This window comes from Lygodium microphyllum, chromosome 15 (genome assembly GCF_053477565.2).
Source record: "Lygodium microphyllum isolate KBCC chromosome 15, Lygodium_microphyllum_v1.1.10, whole genome shotgun sequence".
Lineage (NCBI taxonomy): Eukaryota > Viridiplantae > Streptophyta > Polypodiopsida > Schizaeales > Lygodiaceae > Lygodium > Lygodium microphyllum.
Window position 1 is genome coordinate 38,985,582 of NC_141149.1, and position 19,802 is coordinate 39,005,383.

Here is a 19,802-nt window from a genome sequence, read left to right on the forward strand (position 1 = left end):
CGTCAAACCCACGAATCGATCTACATAGAACAACAACTATAAAAAACATTAAGCTGCCACAAAACAAAGTACACAACAAAGCACAAGCACATTTGTCACCCTACCCCTTGACAAAATCAAGGCATGAAAATCCTCAAGGGATAGGCCCATCATGATTTGAAAGAAATCCAGAATGAGTCACTAACCAACTGCTCCAACATAGATGGGCTAAAAAGAACAAGCAAAGAAGTTATCCTAGGTGGTGGTCTGAACTACCTACCCAACTTAGGACAACTAGACCACGAACTTCTACTAGGTGAGGGCTCCTATAGCATGGTTAGCATAAATATATTTTTTAAACACATTTTTCTTTCAAGGCTTCCATACTCAGGTGTGTAAAAAGGAGAGAGTTGAGTGTAGTGGCCTAAGAGCATAGGGTATCAGCCTCAGGTCTTGACTTGGTACCCAAGAATCTACCAAGTTCTCACAAGGTGACACTTCAATCTTTTTCTCTTCCACTCACTTTAATTTTTGCTTCAACCTTCCTGAGTATTTTTCTAGCTAGAGCTCATCCCTAGGAAAACAAGGTATTAGCCCCGAGTCATCTGAGTCATCCCCCCAAGAATCTACAAAGCCTTTGCAAGGTGATGATCAACTACCCTTAATATGTTTCTTTCTTATCTCTTCTATTTTAGGGGTTAGAACCCCTTTTTATACACATATGTATTTTTTAATATTTTAGATAGGTTTAAAATTTTCTCTTTTTTTTACTTCAGCAAGCTTCTCTAACTGCTTCACACTAGCAAGGAATCATGGAACAACTTCCTATATAGCAGGCTAGTAGAACAAGGTCACTAGGATTTCCTTCTAAAAATAGATCTTTTAATGCTTAACAATGTCTTCAAAGGAGATAGACAACTACTCAAACCTCCCCTAGATATACCTAGCCTAACCTCGGGACTTCATGCCTTGATTGTCGGTCCCCAAGAAAAGAACAAGTCTCCCCACATAAACAAATATAGCATAAAAGAAAAGTACTCATAAAGAAAGAATATTACCTGGAGTTGGTCACAAGAAGCTTCTGCGTAGCAAGAGGCTCCTTCTAGGTTGTTCCACTAAATCTTTCTAGCATAGCACTAAAACAAAACCATTAACTATACATGCACTAAAAAAATAGATGACCCTCTTGGCCTAATGAGATAATTCACAAAATGACCATTTAGTAGCATATTACTACAACAAACCCTTGGTCCTGATAGGAACTCTAATGTAGCATAGGCCCTACACTAAATGTATTAGGTTATTGACTAACCCCTTGCATAAATAGCAAGGGGTATCTAACGAATATGATGACAAACAATCCTACGCATCCATGACAGAATATGAAGGTGCTCAATTGCTATCTGACTCATGACCCAAACTAGCCATCGGTGGCCAAAATAGGATGTTTCAACAAGAAAACCCCAAAGTAGTCCTAAGCTAATGTTAGAAGGTATTTGTAAGAGCTTCTTAGACTACAATTGAAAAAGATATCTTCAACAAAAGCATAATTGGCCAGGGAATCTGCAAAGTGATTCCACTATCGCGAGGAACCAGCTGACAAGTCACCATCTCAAAAATATGCAACATACCCAAGGCTGCACGATGATACATTTGTAGGATGGGATCTTGCATACTATAAGTCCCATTCAACTGGTTGATCACTAACTGAGAGTCACCTTTTACCAATAATTGGCAGATACCACCACATCAACCTACATTAAACTCCATAATCAAGGCCTTGTATTCTGCCATATTATTAGTAAAAGAGTGTCCTAAATATACTTTTGTTTTTATAACAACCCTACATTGGGGATCTTTAATGACCACACCAACACTCGCACGTTTAGCGGGCCCTCTAGAAGCTCCGTTAAAATACAAAATATAGACCCAATCTTCATGAATAGGCCACACCATGTTGATTACCCACTTGTACTTATGATAATCAAAGTCTAGTCAAGAGAGAGGATGTGCGATAGGGACAATCCCTCCTTTCTCATCGAACTCGATAGGAATACCCGTAAGAATCCTTTGACAATGGTGGAAGTAGACCTTAATATCCCATGTGAAGTATACGTCTTGCCACTCATTAACCTAATAACCTTTACTCCACAAGATCACTCAGCCTTGGTGGTAATGTTGTTCCAAATAGGGATGCTCAAGATAAGGAATGATTCTTCCCATCCGGTCGTCTTGGTACCTATGACAAGTTAAAGGTGAATCATGAAGGACCTACATAGGCACAAAGTCTGACATCAGCCCTTACATGTAGTAAGGCTTTATCTTGTTAAAGTTAACTTTATTTTTAAACTCTACCCCCTGCAAGTCTGCTAAAAGGGATATAGAACCATTATTTCCTTTATGGATGATTTTATATGGTCCATCCTATTTGGGTTCTAGGTTACTAGGAAATAGCTCATAACAAGCATCATAATATATCACCAACTAACCCTTCACAAATTTATATTTCTTAGACCAAAGGTCACGAAGCGCTTTCATTATCTTCTTCCTTACCTCTTGATGTAATAAAGCTTGCTATCAATTTTCATCAACATACGTAGGAGAAATAAACCTTTCCTATAATGCTTCTGCCTTACCCAATGAATGATTGAAAGTAAATCACATAGTGGGCAACTCTATTTTCGATGGTAAGACACACTCTTCTCCATATACTAGCTTGAACATGGTGTGGCATGTAGCTCTTTTAAATGTTGTAATGTAAGCCCAAACTACCACATACAATTTCTTATCCCAATCTCGCTTACTTTCAGACACTATTTTGGATAATATCCCCACAAGCTATTTATTCATACTCTTGACTTGACCATTTTCTTGCAGATTGTAAAGGGTAGTTTTATCATGTTTAATCTTCAACGCTTCCATCAATGCTACAATAACCTTATTTAGAAAGTGTGTCCCTCAATTAGAGACTATCTCCTTAGGTGGACCAAAACAACAAACAATTACTCCATAATAAAAGTGGCCATCTCCTTAGCATTATTCTTCATCATTGCTCAAGCTTTAGACCACTTTGTAAAGTAGTCCACTGCTACAATAATATGGCACTTCCACGTAGTCGATGAAGGGTATATTAGTCCAATAGAATTGATACCCAATTTTTTGAAGGATAACATAACTAAAATAGGATTCAATAGTTGCTTACAATTCTCCTTAGCATCGTGTCTCTAGTAGATATCACAACGCTTAACATGACTAAAAGCATCCTAAAAAATCGACAAAGGGCTTTTTGGGCAATAAGCTGTCCAAAAAAATGTCCTCGACATGCTGAATCATGGATTCCTCAAGAATTAATGGTACCTCATTAGGTACTATACATCGAAAATAAATCTCATCCACACCTTTCTAATATAAGACACTCGCTATAATAAAAAACTGTAGTGATTGCTGCTTAATCTTTCTCTTCTTAGACTTTGATAGAGCAGCCCCAATGTTAATCCCGATGAAATACTTAAAAAATAAAATTTACAATTTACCAAAATTTTATAAAAGAGTGTCAGGCTCCCTCCTATGCAAATTGTAAAATCTAGATGAGCATAGGTGAAGGGATGAGGCACCTAGAAGGGAATAGGGAAAGAGGGCCTTGGCAAGATGCTCGATCATTTAAAAGAGGGGATGGGTGCCCAAGGGATTTAGGGCTTGTATATAAACTCAAAAAGTGAATGAGAAGCTCATTCTTTGTGTGTGGCTAAAGTGGCTTCTTCTTCTTCTCTTCTCTTCTCCCATTCTTGCTTGTGTGTGCTTGTGTTGAGAGAGGGAGTGTGAGAGTGTGTAAAGGTGAGGCACTGGGGAGGAGAAGCTCTCCATCTTCTCCTCTCTCCTTCCCTTCCCTTCCCTTCCCTTCCCTTCCCTTCCCTTCTCTTCTCTTCTCTTCTCTTCTCTTCTCTTCTCTTCTCTTGTGCGCTGCTAAGGAGGGTGGAGCTTGAGGGAGGAGGCTTGAGATTGGTTGAGCTTGCATCCAGGATCCTGGAGCTACTGGAATGCTTGAGGGAGGAGATGACTCATTCGGTCCTTAAGGTAAGCTCACTACACTTGTAGGATTGGAAGCGCATTGGCTAGGTGAGAGATAGCCATTAGAACTCACTTCAAATGCTTGAACAATAAGCCATCCATAGGTCTTGGTGGCGGTTGAGTGTAAACTCCCACAAAGTTTTGGTTCCATTGTCGGGACCAATAGATTCAAGCTTGAGCACTTGCGTGCTTCAAATCAAGCATCAAAGTAGGGTTTCATCCCCAAACCAATGTTTGATATAGGTAGGATATTTTGAATTTTATTCTTTAATGCAAGTAAGTATTTTGGGTTTTGATGATTTGGTGAGTAGGATAAATCATTTCAATACTTGAGCTTTGATTTTTGTTCCATGTATAGTAGGATAGGATTGAGAGATCCAAGCAAATGGCTTTAGGGTTGCTGTTGTAAATAGGACAAAAACAAGACAAAAATAGGGAAAATACAAGTTTGAAATCCATTGACAAGGCATGAGTACAAATGGGGAAGTACTCGGGCATTAGAACAAAAGTTTAAGACCCAAGGAAGGGAGGTTGAGGGCTCATTTCTAGCTTCAGCATTGAGAGAGAGAGAGAGAGAGAGAGAGAGAGAGAGAGAGAGAGAGAGAGAGAGAGAGAGAGAGAGAGAGAGAGAGAGAGAGAGAGAGAGAGAGAGAGAGAGAGAGAGAGAGAGAGAGAGAGAGAGAGAGAGAGAGAGAGAGAGAGAGAGAGAGAGAGAGAGAGAGAGGAGATACCTAGGGCTTACAGTGGATTGATCGACTTGTGTGGGAGTTTTTTGGTCATTCTAGGTATATACGAACCTGGCCCCTTTCCCATTCTTGCTTTCTAAAGGTGAATGTGACATTGCATGCATTAAATTAGTACCACAAATCAAAATCTTGCCATCATGGTTGTTGTCCCATCAGAATCAAACCAGGTCGTCAAAGTATGATTCCTAGAATCAGACTTGGGCATTCAATTCTGGATCATCAGATGGTTGACTATCCAATCAAGCGCAATGGAAAATTGAATTTTGACCCCCTATGACCCATTTGATCAATTGCATAACTTATGTAATTTAGACTATTGGCCATTAGACACTCGGACTCATAAAAATCAGACTACCTAAAAATCAAACACATCAAAGTCGGATATCAGACCGCATCAAAGTCGTGGACAAGCAAAAGACACGCTTGATTTTGAGAATTGAACACTAAGAATCAGACCTTGTCAAATCTGACCAAAATCTCGAAGTTAAAATTGATCGATCTAGTGCATTTCTAAAGCAGAGCACCTTCCATGATAGGGAAACCTTCCAATTCCTTCCAGACACATTGGACGGCTCTTGCAGCCACCTGACTATGCGTAGTGTGACCTACAAACCTAAAAGTAACGCTAGTTGACTCATTAGTTGTCTAGCCTACTTAGAGCCCCACAAATCAAGTGATAGACCCTGATTATAAATTGACCAAGCTGAAAGATGTAGTAGAGGCTCTAGAGACCATTAAGAGTGACCAACAACAATGGAGTTTGGAGCCATACTTAGCTGAGGAAGTAGAAGGGAGTGTGAGAGCTGTATCCGTCATCCCGCATTCACACATAACACTATTTTTGACACTAAGTGCACTAAAACATACTAAAAGCTTGATTTTGCATAGTGCATGGAAAGAATACAACACACACTCAGAGTGTACATAAGTTGAGGATGGTTTGTAATAAAGAGAAGAACACACTCCAACATAATAAGAAAAACAAACCCACCAATAAGAGACAACCCTCAAGTTGAGATGGGCTATCAAGAGTCCTAATCTGTAGGATATTAGGAGAGAGACCCAACATAGAAAGCTTAATGCATAGAAGGATCAATAGCATTGGAGGCGCAATATTTCCCAACTGAATGAACCTCATCAATAACTTGATGGAACAAGAGGCTGCAAACATAACATAAACTAGTACGAACCTCAGAAGTGACAAGCTCAACTTGGGAGATTTCCCAGTCAAAATCCAACAAATGGTGAGTAGATACAATCTACATGTCCAAATGGACCACCATGGTAGGCCATCAGAGGACATCATCATAGACATCGAGGAGGAGAGGAAATTTGCACGTAAGGCACTATAAAGCATCATAGCCTATAACTAGGAGTAGCAAGCTAGGAAATTGTGACATGACATAGAGATGTGAGAGGTCCCAACATGTATTGGCTCTAGCGAATATGAATCAAACAAGACCTAACATAGAGAGAGAGAGCACTAGAGGAAGAATTAACACTGAGTGAGCTTCTCAACACGAAGCAACTCATTGACAATACGCCAATAGAGCAGAGTGCGATAGCCTTAACAACCTCATTTCTTGTAGGATTAGGAGTTACCCAAGGCCCCAAAAGCCAATCGAAGATCCCTGCAGTCATAAAGCAACTAGACAAATACCGGGCAACGACCCATATAGTTTTCATAGAGCAATTCAAGCAAGTCTGTGAGGCTAATAGCCTCACTGATCTTGCTCAACACTCACAAGCTTTTGACCTATGCCTAGGCGATAACGGTAGGACACGGTACATGAGCTTAGACATTGCAAAGTGCAACAACTTCAACAAACTCAAGAATCTCTTCATTAAGAGATTCTTTGAGGTTGGATACTCCGAAAATCTCATAGTTTGACTGATGAATGTCAAGTACAAAAGGACAAAGAGGACATTAGAGACTATGTTACCCAAGTGTTGAGTCTCTATAGGAGGATCCCCACTAACGAATGACCCACTGAAAGAGCAATCCCCACAATCTTTATCAATGGAATACATAGTGAGGAACTCTACAAGGCCTTGGCAAGAAACTCGAGCTTGTAGAGAAATGCACTAGCTAGGGACTTTGAAGAGGCCATCATACAAGTGGATGACTAGCTATAGAGGAAAAAACATCCACTCCAAAGAATGTGGAAAAATGGAATTCTAAGGTCGGGGAGTACCCCAATCCGAAGCGCCAACTCGAAGCCATAAATAAAGTCAAGGAGGAGGTGAGAGAAGCCCAGGAACACTTAAAGGATACTGAGCCCATCTTGGAGGATGAAATCGATGATCTCTCTAGTGTGAGCACAATGGTTTCACCTACATGATTAAAGTCAAGAGATTTCACTGCACCTCAAGTAGTGCTGCCAAATAGATAGAGCTTGAATGCCACATTCCAACAAGCAAGTCAGGGCCATTCCCCAAGGAGCACAAAATCAAGAGATAAGCAAGCAACTAGCAATCTAACCACCCTAGTAACTTTGAGCTTAGGAGACCTACTTAAGTAGCATTCGACACTATGGCAAGTGGGTGGAAGGACCGCTTCTGTAAGGGGCAGCTAACTTGAATGACTACCATGCAATGATGCAAATATCAAGCTTAACGTTGCAATCAATGCTACCCAAGACCTTACATGTCAACACTTTTTGGGAAGGCATGGAGATACATGTAGTCTTGCCAGTCTTAGCACTAGGAACACAACAAGGAAAGGAAACATAGGCATGGGGATAGGAGTCAATGTGCTTAGCCATGCGGTGCTCTAGGCTGGGTGATCGTCTTATTAAGAACGCTAGGTTTAATGTCACATTGGCCAATGGGATGAAGGTCAAACCATTTGGAGTGTTGAAAAATTGGCCATTGAAGATTTCAAGAGTCCAATTCTCAGTAGACTTCATCATCATGAAGGGAGTTGAATACGAAACCCTACTAGGCCGACCCTGGATGCGGAATGCAAGAGTCATAGAAGATTGGGGAAATGGTCTGATCTTCTTAAGCAATTGAATGGAAGCAGGGAGGGTAGAATGAACACATGGAAGATTATGCCAATCAACCTCTACACCATCTTAGCATTGTTGAAGGGTGATACTCAACTTAGAAAATCTTACGTGATGCTAACAAAGTATATCCCCTGCCCTAAGGATGAACTCGATTGGATGCATGTGTTAGCCATGATCAATCTGTTGTTCTTGGACAATGAGGTATATGAACAAGCTACTAATGCAATCGGTGAGCCCAAGGACAAACCATTAGTGCCACTATGTGATGATGGCTAGAATCCCTAGTGAATAGTCCACCCCTATCGCATTCCATATCCTAAACGACAAGTGAGAGCTCCATGAAATCTTAGAGCACTTAATGGACGAGCTAGCTGGTAACCCAACCAATAACCTCAAACCCCTCAAGGATCTCTTGGATGAACCCAAGTGGAGGTGGACCAAGATGCACAATCTGAACTTGATGTATAATTGGGCCCTAGTCACCAATAGGAAAGAAATGGATCATTAAGGCTTAGGAAATGACAATCAGATGAGGATAGTTCAGACAATGAGTATGACGACTACTATTCTATGAACAAAAACAGTAAATAGGAGACTAACGTAATAGAATACGACACAAATGGTTGAGTAATTGAGCAGATCAAAGTAGAATTAAAGCCACAGAGTGCCAATGCATTTAGAATTGAAAGGGAAGCTCTCAGAATTGAATGTGATTGAACTTGGCTAGACCATTTAGGGGTGATGGACTATGAGCAAGCATGGTTAGTTCAGCCACTTGCCATGCCTCTATTGAGAATGAAATCATAATCAGCCACAACCACTAGGAGAGACTCCGTCTTCTAGTGACGATGAAGAGTTTGATTTTGAATCGGAAGTGAGCTTAGATAGGGATCTCGAGATGCCTTGATCTCCTCATACAAAAGGCACCAAGGGAGACCTACCAGTCCACTTAAGGCATCAACGGTGGAAGAAGGAAAGGAAGAGATAGTCTAGGAAGTTGGAAGCTAGAGAATGGAAAAGTTTGCAAGACCTACCGAAACGATTCACAAAGTTCAAGAGAGGCGATAGGGTAGTGATCTTGCTAGGAGCCAAATGACAAGGGCAAGCAAGTCAGCCTATAGAAGGACCTGCCAAATTGAAAGAGGTTAATTTGGCTAAGGAAGGAGAGATGTCCCAACTTGTCTTTGTCATTGATCACTTGAGTGAGCAAGAAGAAGCAAGTCTCATTACTCTCCTATGAGAGTACATAGATGTCTTCGCTTAGTCACTCGACAAACTGAAAGGAGCGGATCCGCAACTATAGTGACTCATAACATCCCTATGACACTTGATGCGACACTGGTCAAGTAGCAACTATATCTGATGAATCCCAAGCATGCTCATGCGGTCAAGGAGGAGATAGAAAAAATCCTAAGAGCAGGATTCATCTATGAAATTGAGCACACAGACTAGATCTCGCCCATTGTAATTGTCCTCAAGAACAGAAAAATCAGAGAATGCATTATTTATAAGAAAATCAATGGTGCAATGAAGAGAGACAACTATGCACTACCGTACACTAAGCATATGCTCAAGAGAGTGTATGGCAAGGAAGCCTACAATTTCCTGGATGATTTTTTAAGTTATAGTTAGGTGCAAGTGCATCTTTATGACAAGCATAAGACCACATTTGCTACTACCGAGTGGGGTGTCTTTGCCTACATAGTCATGCCCTTTGGGCTAACAAACGCTCCTGCCACATTCCAATTGCTCATGTATACCATCTTTAAGGACATGCTTTGGTGGGAGTTAGAGGTATTTGTTGATGACCTATGTGTTCATTCAAATTGGAAAGAACACCTAGGCAAACTCCGTGCAGTCTTTGAACAATGCAGACTATACCATCTCTTGCTAAACCCCCTTAGATGCCAGTTTTGGGTGAAGCATGGATGCATCTTTGGGCACGTGCTGTCCAAGAATGGTATTTCCACTGACTTCTTGAAAGTTAGGGCTATTGTTGACCTTGCACCACCAACCAATTAGAAGGGAGTTTAGTTCTTTCTAGGGCATAGAGGATACTATCGGACATTTGTGTTGAACTATGTATTGATCGCTAGACCACTCTACAAACTGTTCATAATATTCAAATGGACTGAGAAATGCCAATGTGCATATTAAGATTTGAAAGAGGATCTGACAACTATACCAATGCTACAAGCCCTAGACTGGACCATAATCTTCCATGTCTGCATTGACGCCTCGAGGTTTTTTGTTGGGGCAGTGTTGTGCCATCCTAGAGAACACAATCTAGACTCTCTAGTGAGTTTCGCTAGTAGCCAACTCATAAATACTGAAATGAACTATTCCATGACAAAGAGAGAAGGTTTAGCCATGGTATTTTCTATAAAGAAATTTCGGCATTATCTGTTGGTAATGCCTTTTACCTTCTTTGTTGACCATGCCTTGCTCTATCTTGTTAATAAACCTTGTGCTACAGGCACATTATTGGACAATTAGTTCTACTTTAGAATTCAACTTCTTTGTGGTTGTGCGTAAAGGAAAACAACATTACATGGATGACCACATGTCACACTGCCAAGCGTTTTTGTGAAAATTGAAAAGCCCCTAGTCTAACTGTAGTTAGGATTGATTTTTGCTAGCTTAGTTATTTGCGTGATAGGTTGTTTCGTAGTTGGATTTCTTGTGTTTATTTAGCTTAGGATTTGTTTCTGTCATTTTGTTTGATTTATTGAGCGTGAAACTTAATAGCCTTGGTCGAGGTTGGTATTTTTTGAACAGGATGAAGCTTGTGTTTGTCAATAGCTACTGAACATTGAGGAGCTAGGTATGTTTTCTTGTCGAGACTCTTGCACATCACAGGGGATAAAGGGTTCATGAGCACTTCATGTTGCACTTTTTGATGCACTACACTCGGGGGTCGTCTCCTGTTCTTATCAAATACTTCCATGCCATGGGTTGGGATTATGCATGTTTTGCACCATATCATTGAGCATTAGCACGGCATGAGGTCCGCTACAACTATATGCACTAAATTTTAGATGCACACGCACATGAGAGAGCACCTATCATTGAGCACACACATTTCTTGCACACACCATTTGGGATGCTCATCACAAAGTTAGGAACCTCTGGTTGAGTGTGTAAGGAGGTTGGGTGAGTTAGAGGGTCGTGAAGGATGCCACCAATTGTGAGATGGGTTGTTCTTATCTGGTCAACATCTTGAGGGCCATCATTTTCTAGAGTGATTGTGAGATTTTGGATGGGTGGAGTGGAGTATATCATATCTTTTTTATGAGAGTTGAGAGGTGAGGATAATGAATTTTAAATTAATCAAGAAATTTTGTTTGCACTTTGTAGGACGTACGATCACATATAGATAGGCTAGGCACAGTTCTTCAGTGTATCCATATTTTTTTCGTGTAGCATCGATTGATTGGTTGCGTATCATGGATCCAACATTGCATATTTTTCCAAATCATGAATAATTGGGCATGGAGTTCATTTCAAAAAACCATATTCCTACTAGGACACACTGCATAAAAAAACAGATTCATATCCAGAGAATGTTTATTTTGAAGACTCAAGGATCAAAGGAAAAGATCATATGCTTTACATCATCAACGAGTATTTCTTGAAGAAAAAGAGGACATGTGTGGTGAAAGTGTGTACAATTACAATAACAATAGGCCAAGGAAGGGAATAAGTCGTCCAAGATAAAAGATGGAGAAAAATGATGCGATTTACGAATATCAGTATTTTTGCACATTTTTGATGAATTTTCATAATTCTGTCTACGCAAGCTTGTCGAACAGATGTGTTCTGATCATTTTAAGTATCCAAACAACTATATTCAGAGTTCAAATGATGAAGTTATGATCCAAACAAGTTGCAAACAAGCATATGGCAGAAAAAGCGAAAATAGTGAAAAGTAGTAGCAAAAGCCAAAAGCTGAAAGCAAAAAGCCTAATGTGTGTGAGTGTGAATAGAAAACTATATAAGGAGATGAGAATGGAGAGTTAAGGGCCTCCCCCCTTGATTATAATTGTATTTTGTGAGAGAGGAGAGTGGAGGATCGCATGCTAGAGGGAGCTCTTGTCATGCCAATTTGGAAGTTGGAGCTTTTGGGTGTCAAAGCGCCGAGCATCGGCTCAAGGTTGTTAAGGTACGAAAATATATTTCACTTGGTAGAATTGTTTGTATTTTCGTTGTGTTGTGGTTATGTGATGCTCTACCCACTTTTGGATTTTTACTTGTTTTGAGCTTCAAGAGGCATTGTGTTTTGTTTTGTTTTTATATGTGGCTTGTGGTGTATTATCGAATATTTGAATTTTTCAAGTTGTGTTGTGTATTCGACAAAGTCAATTGCCCCAACTGGCACTCCTTATCATCTCGTTACCGGGTTGTGAGTGAGGCTTGTTCTCGATCACCGCTTGCGTAACATAGGAGAAACCGCTGGATAGGGTATCGGCAACGATCTGCTAGATGCACATCTCTTTAACGTGTCTAGCGAGAAAGATTTTTCTAGAATCGACTTAATGCCATATTGAATACATGACATAGTCGAAGTACACAGACTACCCAAAAGACCCATCGACAAAGAGTGACTTATTAGGTGACTCATCCTCAAGATACAACCCTATTAGTTGATAGTAGGTCAACTCTATAGGCTAGGGCAGGATGGCTTGCTATGTAGGTGTGTGTGCAAGCATGAAATGCATGATACACTTTTAGAAGTACACAATGGAATTCTTGGAGGACACGATAGTCCACAAGGTGCTGCAGTCTCAACTATGGTAGCCTATACTTTTTTGAGATGCATCATGACTTTTAAAGCACTACGATGAATGCCAACAAACCAATGTACTTGTTTGCAAGGAAAAGATGGAGCTAACCCAATCATTGCAAGCCACCCTTTTGAAAAACAGGGAATCAACGTCATTGGGCCAATTAGTCCCATAGTACAAAATTCGTAGGCCAAGGACATCATAGTTGCCACACAGACTACCTCACAAAGTGGGTAGAAGCACGAGCCACTAGAAAGATTGATGCCAGAAACACATCTAAGTTTCTTTGAGAGCATGTAATCTCGTGATTTGGCTGTCCCATTGAATCAATTAGTGATCAAGGCATGCATTTCATCAATGAAGTGATTACTCACCTCTTATCTACCTTTTTGATTGTACATCGTGAATCCTTGCCTTACTACCCTCAAGCGAATGGCAGGAAGAATCTACAAATAAGATCTTAGTGAATGTCCTGACTAACGTAGTCTCTACTTCACACAATGACTGGGACAACAAGCTGATGGAAGCCTTATGGGCCTATCAAACAACATATAAAACAACTATAAGATAGACTCCCTTTAGGTACCTATGGAATTGAAGCCCTTTTACCCGTGGAATTATTTGTCCCTAGCTTGAACGTAGCCATTCAAGAGCAATGGGATGGAAAAGAGGCATGGATAGAATACCTAGTTGAGTTAGAATGCCTATAAAAGACTCAACTTCTAGCTACCCATACATTGATTTGTGAAAAAGCATGGCGTAAAAGCTAGTTTGACAAGCATGTCAAGTAGCAAGTTTTCGATCAAGGCAACCTCATGCCCTTATAATTAGTGACATGCCACAAGTAGAAAATGAAGTTTAGGGGATTAGGGACTTTTTGAGTTTGCACCATTAGCCAAAGCAGCAATGTGGAGCTCAAGACCCTCAATGGAGAGGGCATAGGCTTCTTCAATGGTAGCTACATAAAGAAGTGCTACCCTCCCACACATCCACTATAAAATCCTCCCATGCTAGATTCCTCTATGAAAGTTTGAGTTGCCACAATTATAAAAATTGAAGATGAGGACGAAGTAGTGGAACCTGCTTACCTCCACATAACAGTCATTGCCCAATGAACACATACATTCCATGCATTGATTTGATGAAGGAGCTAATGTTAATATCTTAACTCATGATCATTGGGCCCAAATTGGACAATTACAACTATAGCCCAAAGTACTAAAGTCATCCCTTTTGGGGGCCAATCATACCCACTTTTGGAAATGTGCAAAGTTGTAGCCTCTATTGAGTCTCAAAGCATATCCATAATATTTTACGTGTTGTCGAATACAAAAGGTGCCGGTAAGGAATCACTGCTAGGATGTACCTTTGAAAAATAGACCTATTGCAACATCGACTATGAGTCACAATGCATTCACCATGCCATCAGCAATGTACATATCATGATAACTTTCAGCAAGGGCAGCACGGTTCCGTCAAAGCCCATAAAGCTAGTAATAGAGGAATCCAACACCAAGTCTAAGGAGGGGGGTTGTGACTTGACACAACTCACCAAGCCTCAATGTCAGAAAACCACGGAGAAAAAAGCCAAAGCCCATGAACCCAAGTTCAAATGGGTACCTAAACATCAAGGATCACCACCAAGAAGCAACCAAACACAACCTCGCAAGGCTAGGAATTCATGGGCTTGTCACCGATGAGAAACACAACCAAGTCACTGATGAGAAAGAAATGGAGTATTGAGTCTTAGGAAATGACAAGCAATCAAATGAGGATAGTTCACACAATGAGTATGAAGACCGCTATTCCATGAAAATGAAAACAATAATTGGAAACTGACACAATATAATATGACATGGATGGTTAGATAATTGAGTAGATCAGAGTAGGCCTAAAGCCACAGAGCACCAATGCATTTAGAATTGAAAGGGGAGTTTGTAGAACCAAATGTGATTGCGTTTTCCTAGACCATTTAGGGGTGATGGACTATGAGCAAGCACAGTTAGTTCAACCACTTGTCATGTCTCTATCGAGAACGTAATCACCATCAGAGCCATGACCACCAAGAGAGACTCCCTCTTCTAGTGATGACGGAGAGTTTGATTCTAAATCTGAAGTAAGATTAGATGGCGACCTCGAGATACATTGATCTCCTAATACAAAATGCACCAAGGGAGACCTACCAGTCCACCTAAGGCATCGATGGTGAAAGGAGAAAAGGAAGAGACCATCTAGGGAGTTGGAAGCCAGAGAATGGAAAAATTTGCAAGACCTACCGAAATGGTTCATGAAGTTCAAGAGAGGCGATATCGTAGTGATCTTTCTAGGAGCCAAATGACAAGGGTAAGTGAGGCAACCTATAGAAGGACCTGCCAAAGTGAAAGGGGTTAATTTGGCTAAGGAAGGGGAGACGCCCTGTTGCCAAGGACTTGAGTATGCAAGAAGAAGCAAGTCTCATTGCTCTCCTATGAGAGTACATAGATATCTTCGCGTGGTCACTCGACGAGTTGAAAGGAGAGGATCTAACTATAGTGACTCATAACATCCCCATGATACTTGATGCAACACCGGCCAAGAAAAGTAGCGACCATATCCAATGAATCCCAAGCATGTTCATGCAGTCAAGGAGGGGATAGGCAAACTCCTAAGAGTAGGATTCATCTATGAAATTGAGCACAAGGATTAGGTCTCTCCCATTGTAATCATGCTCAAGAATAATTGAAAAATTAGAGTGTGCATTAATTATAAGAAAGTTAATGTTGCAACAAAGAGAGACAACTATCGATTACCGTACACTAAGCATATGCTCAAGACAGTGGAAGCCTACAGTTTCTTGGATAGTTTCAAGTTACAATCGGGTGCAAGTGCATCCTGATGATAGGCATAAGACCACATTTTCTACCAAGTGGGGTGTCTTTGCTTACATAGTCATGCCCTTTGCGCTAACAAGCACACCAACCACATTCCAACGGCTCATGTATACCATCTTTAAGGACATGCTTTGCCAGGAGTTAGAGGTTTTTGTTGATGACCTATGTATTCACTTGAGTTGGAAAGAAAACCTAGGAAAACTCCACGCAGTCTTTAAACAATGCAAACTATACCATCTCTTGTTAAACCCCCTTAAGTGCAAGTTTTGGGTGAAGCATGGATGCATCCTAGGGCATGTTGTGTCCAATAACGGTATTGCCATTGACTTCTCAAAAGTTAGGGTTATTGTCGACCTTCCACCACACCAACCAATTACAAGGGAGTTTAGTGCTTCCTGGGCATATATGATATTATAGGTGATTGATGTTGAACTATGCATTAATCACTAGAGCACTCTACAAATTGGTGATGGTATTCAATTGGATCGAGGAATGTCAACGTGCACATGAAGAGTTGAAAAAGTCTCTAACAACCATGACAATACTACAAGCCCTAGACTAGACCATAATCTTCCACGTCCACATTGACACCTCAAGGTTTGCCATGGGGGCAATGTTGTGCCAGCCTGGCAAACACAATCTACACTATTTAGTGATTTTTGCTAGCAATAGACAACTCATGAATACCAAAATGAACTATTCCACGATGGAGATAGAAGGTTTAGCTATGGTATTTGCTGTAAAGAAATTTCAGCATTATATGTTGGCAATGCTTTTTACCATCTTTATTGACCACCATCAAGCCTTGCTTTATCATGTTAATAAACCTTGTGCTATAGGACACATTGCTTGATTGTTACTTCTGCTTTTAGAATTCAACTTCTCTGTGGGTATGCGTAAAGGAAAATTTCATTACATGATTGACCACATGTCTCACATCCCCACATGAGAAATCTCTAGATAGGGTATCGCCTACGATTTGGTAGACGCATATCTCTTTAACGTGTCTGGTGAGAAAGATTTGTTTAGAGTCGACTTGATGTTATATTGGGCACATGACATAGTCCAAGTACTTGAACACGGACTACCTGAAAGATGTTAGAATATCAAGCTCCCATTACTCTTCAATCAGTCTATCTTTATGTGTGTGAGACATTAGCTGGATACAACTGTACACATGTATGACATTCAATAAGTCAGTGTAGTCAGTGAATTAACCACAGTTAGTCTTAGTTAGTCATACCTATGTGTGTAAGTCTCTTTCAGTTAGTATGATGGAAGAATAATGAAAGTCTCTTTTAATTATTATGATGGAAGAATAATGAAAGAAGAACAACAATGAGCCGAGGCTCATCTTTTGCTCCACTCTGTCTCTCCCCCTCTCTTTCAGCATGGTATTAGAGCTTGAATACCTGAAGCCTGAAGGCTTGGCCATGGCCATTTGACATCAAGATATCAGATCTAAAGAAAATGTCATCAAAGGAGACTGTGCATGTAGCCCATTTTTTTGCAAAAGCTATATATTGCTACAAAATGGTTTTTGGAGAAACGGCCCTCATTTCTTGACCTTTCGACGTGGTCTACAATTATGGAGAAGAATTTTTTTTCAAATTCCTCATAGATTTTGAGATATTTAGCACAGACCTATGTAGACTAGCTGTTTACTACAGTAAACAATAGCTGATTCTAGCGCACTGGTGGATCTCATTCTAACAATGTATATGCCCTTATTATCATGTATTTGAGCATTGTATTGGAGTGTTAAATGCTCAGTTTTGGAGCTTATTTGTAGGCTAGAAACAATGAACTGGTTGCTATCCTGAATTTGGAAACAATATATCTACAGGATTGAAGTATCTATGATACTTATTTGCTACTGAAAAATGCTTAAATCATACCACTTGAGTGGTGGATGCTTTTTGGGATATTGTGAGTGCTGAAAGTCCAAATTTTGGACTGATTTTTTGTTGGTTATACCAGGGTATTGGCTGATTATTGTCTACAGGCAGGATACCTATCATCTTCACTTGACATACATGCAATATATTCTGACCGGTTGGACGTGTATCAACTCCTGCATAGAGTGGCAACTGAATGGGATGTTTTGGGGATGTTTTGAGGTCTAAATACTCTTGTTTTAATAGAGAAAAGACTACTAGTAATAGTAGTGGGCTGGTTGTATTTGGTACTACTACTCGCATATAGTACAAACATTGATACTTGTATGGACATAGTTTGTTGCTGGGATGTTTTGACACTACCATAGAATGTTTTGAAATGATTTGAGCTTGGTTTATGCTCAATTGACTGTGTTTTTTCATTGTTGGAATACAATTTATAGCAAGTAGGTTGTCAGGAAAATTGTCTTGAATTGCAAAAAATTGTATGAATAGCAAGAAACTGGTCCTGAACTGTAGGAAAAGGAGTTGAATACTTACAAGTTGTATACATCACTAAATACCTAAGTTGCAACTATGGCAAATGCTCATGACACTAACAATATCACTCAAATTGTGGGAGAAAAGCTGGACAACAAATATTTTTATTTATGGAAATTCCGTATGAATAATTTTTGGTTGGCAAAGGTTATTGGGACTTATGTACAAGTGATGAGACTAAACCTAAAATACATGAAAGGAATCCGACAAATGATCAGAAAAGGGCTCATAAGCTATGGACAGAGAGAGCATGCAAGGTGTTACATTGGTTTTCCTTATGTATATCAGATGCTATGGTTATACAGATTACTGGATGCAATTCCCCAAAGGATGCATGGGACATACTCATGAAGAATTATGGAAATGTAACACATGGAAGAAAGATTCAGCTAAAGCAACACTTCAATAACATGTCTAGGAATGGCAAACGCATTCAGGCCTACACTACAGAGATCAAGAACATAGTGGATCAGCTTGCCACCATTGGATCTTCAGTGTGTCTGAGGATGATATGATTGTAGTGACATTGAATGGGACTTGGCAAAGAGTATAAAGAATTTGATACGTCTATTTCTGTGAGAGCTGAATCCCCTGATTGGGATGAGCTTATTGCTTTGTTGCTGCATGAGGAAGTTAAGCTTGGGCTCAATACAGGTTCTAGTACGTCTCAAAGCAAAAACATCGTTCTTTACTCTAGCCAACGTGGTAGAGGCAACAGAGGCCGTGGCTCTTTTCGAGGTCGAGGAGACACTCGAAATGCTTATGGATAGCATCAGCAGAATGCCTGGTATGGCACAAATACGTAGGGCCAGCATGGATCTGGTGGCTTTAGAGGTAGGGGGATATCACCACATGGTAGAGGTGGTGGATCTGGTTCATGGCAGTCAAATGATCAGTCAAACAGAGATAAGGATTGTCAATACTGTGGCAGATATGGACACATTGCAAAGGATTTTTACAAGAAGTAGGCAGGTATGAAGGCAAAGGGCAAAAAACATGAGCACTATGCATCTTCTCGCAGTGCTCATGATGACACATTGTTTGCCATGCAGCATGTGTCTAAGAATGCATCTAGGTAGAATAGAGATGAGAGATGGTACATTGATTCATGGGCTTCAAATTATATGACACCCCATGGAGAATGGTTTGATGAGGTGGTTGCAGGTTCACATGGTTATGTGTGTACTAGGGATGACACCCAACATGACATTCAACACATAGAAATTGTTCTGTTGTTGATGCCTGATGGCAAGAAAAAGAGCCTGCATGATGTACTATATGTATCTACAATAATCAAGAATCTTTTGTCAGTTGGACAGATGGCAAAATAGAATCTGCACATGTGAGATTTAATAGAGATGAATGCTTTGTTGAAGAATATGGTAATGGCTGCAAATTGATTGCTAGAGGCCGAAGAGATGGCAGAATGTTTACTCTTGACGTGTCAATTCCAGAATTGAAAACAACCATGTTTGCACATGATGATGGTGCTATATGGGATGTTGAGATATGGCATAAGTGGATTGGCCATGTGAATGTACAAAAGCTGAAATCTATGCAGTAGAAGGAGATTGTGCTTGGACTGCTTAAGTTCAAGTATCATGACTTTGGACATGTATGTGATGCATGACAGTTTTGAAAGCAAGCACAGTTTTCATTTATGAGACATGTATAGAATAGCTCATGACCCTTGCAGTTGGTACATTTAGATATATGGGGTCCATCTCATAATGCTTTGTTTGGTGGTGCTCATTACTATGTATCCTTCATTGATGATTTCAGCAGGTATACTTGGCTTTACATACTGAAACATAAGGATGATGTGTTTGATGCATTCAAGGACTTTAAGAAGCATGCTAAAAATGAGTTGAGATGTAAAATTTCATGTCTTAGATCATTTGGAGGT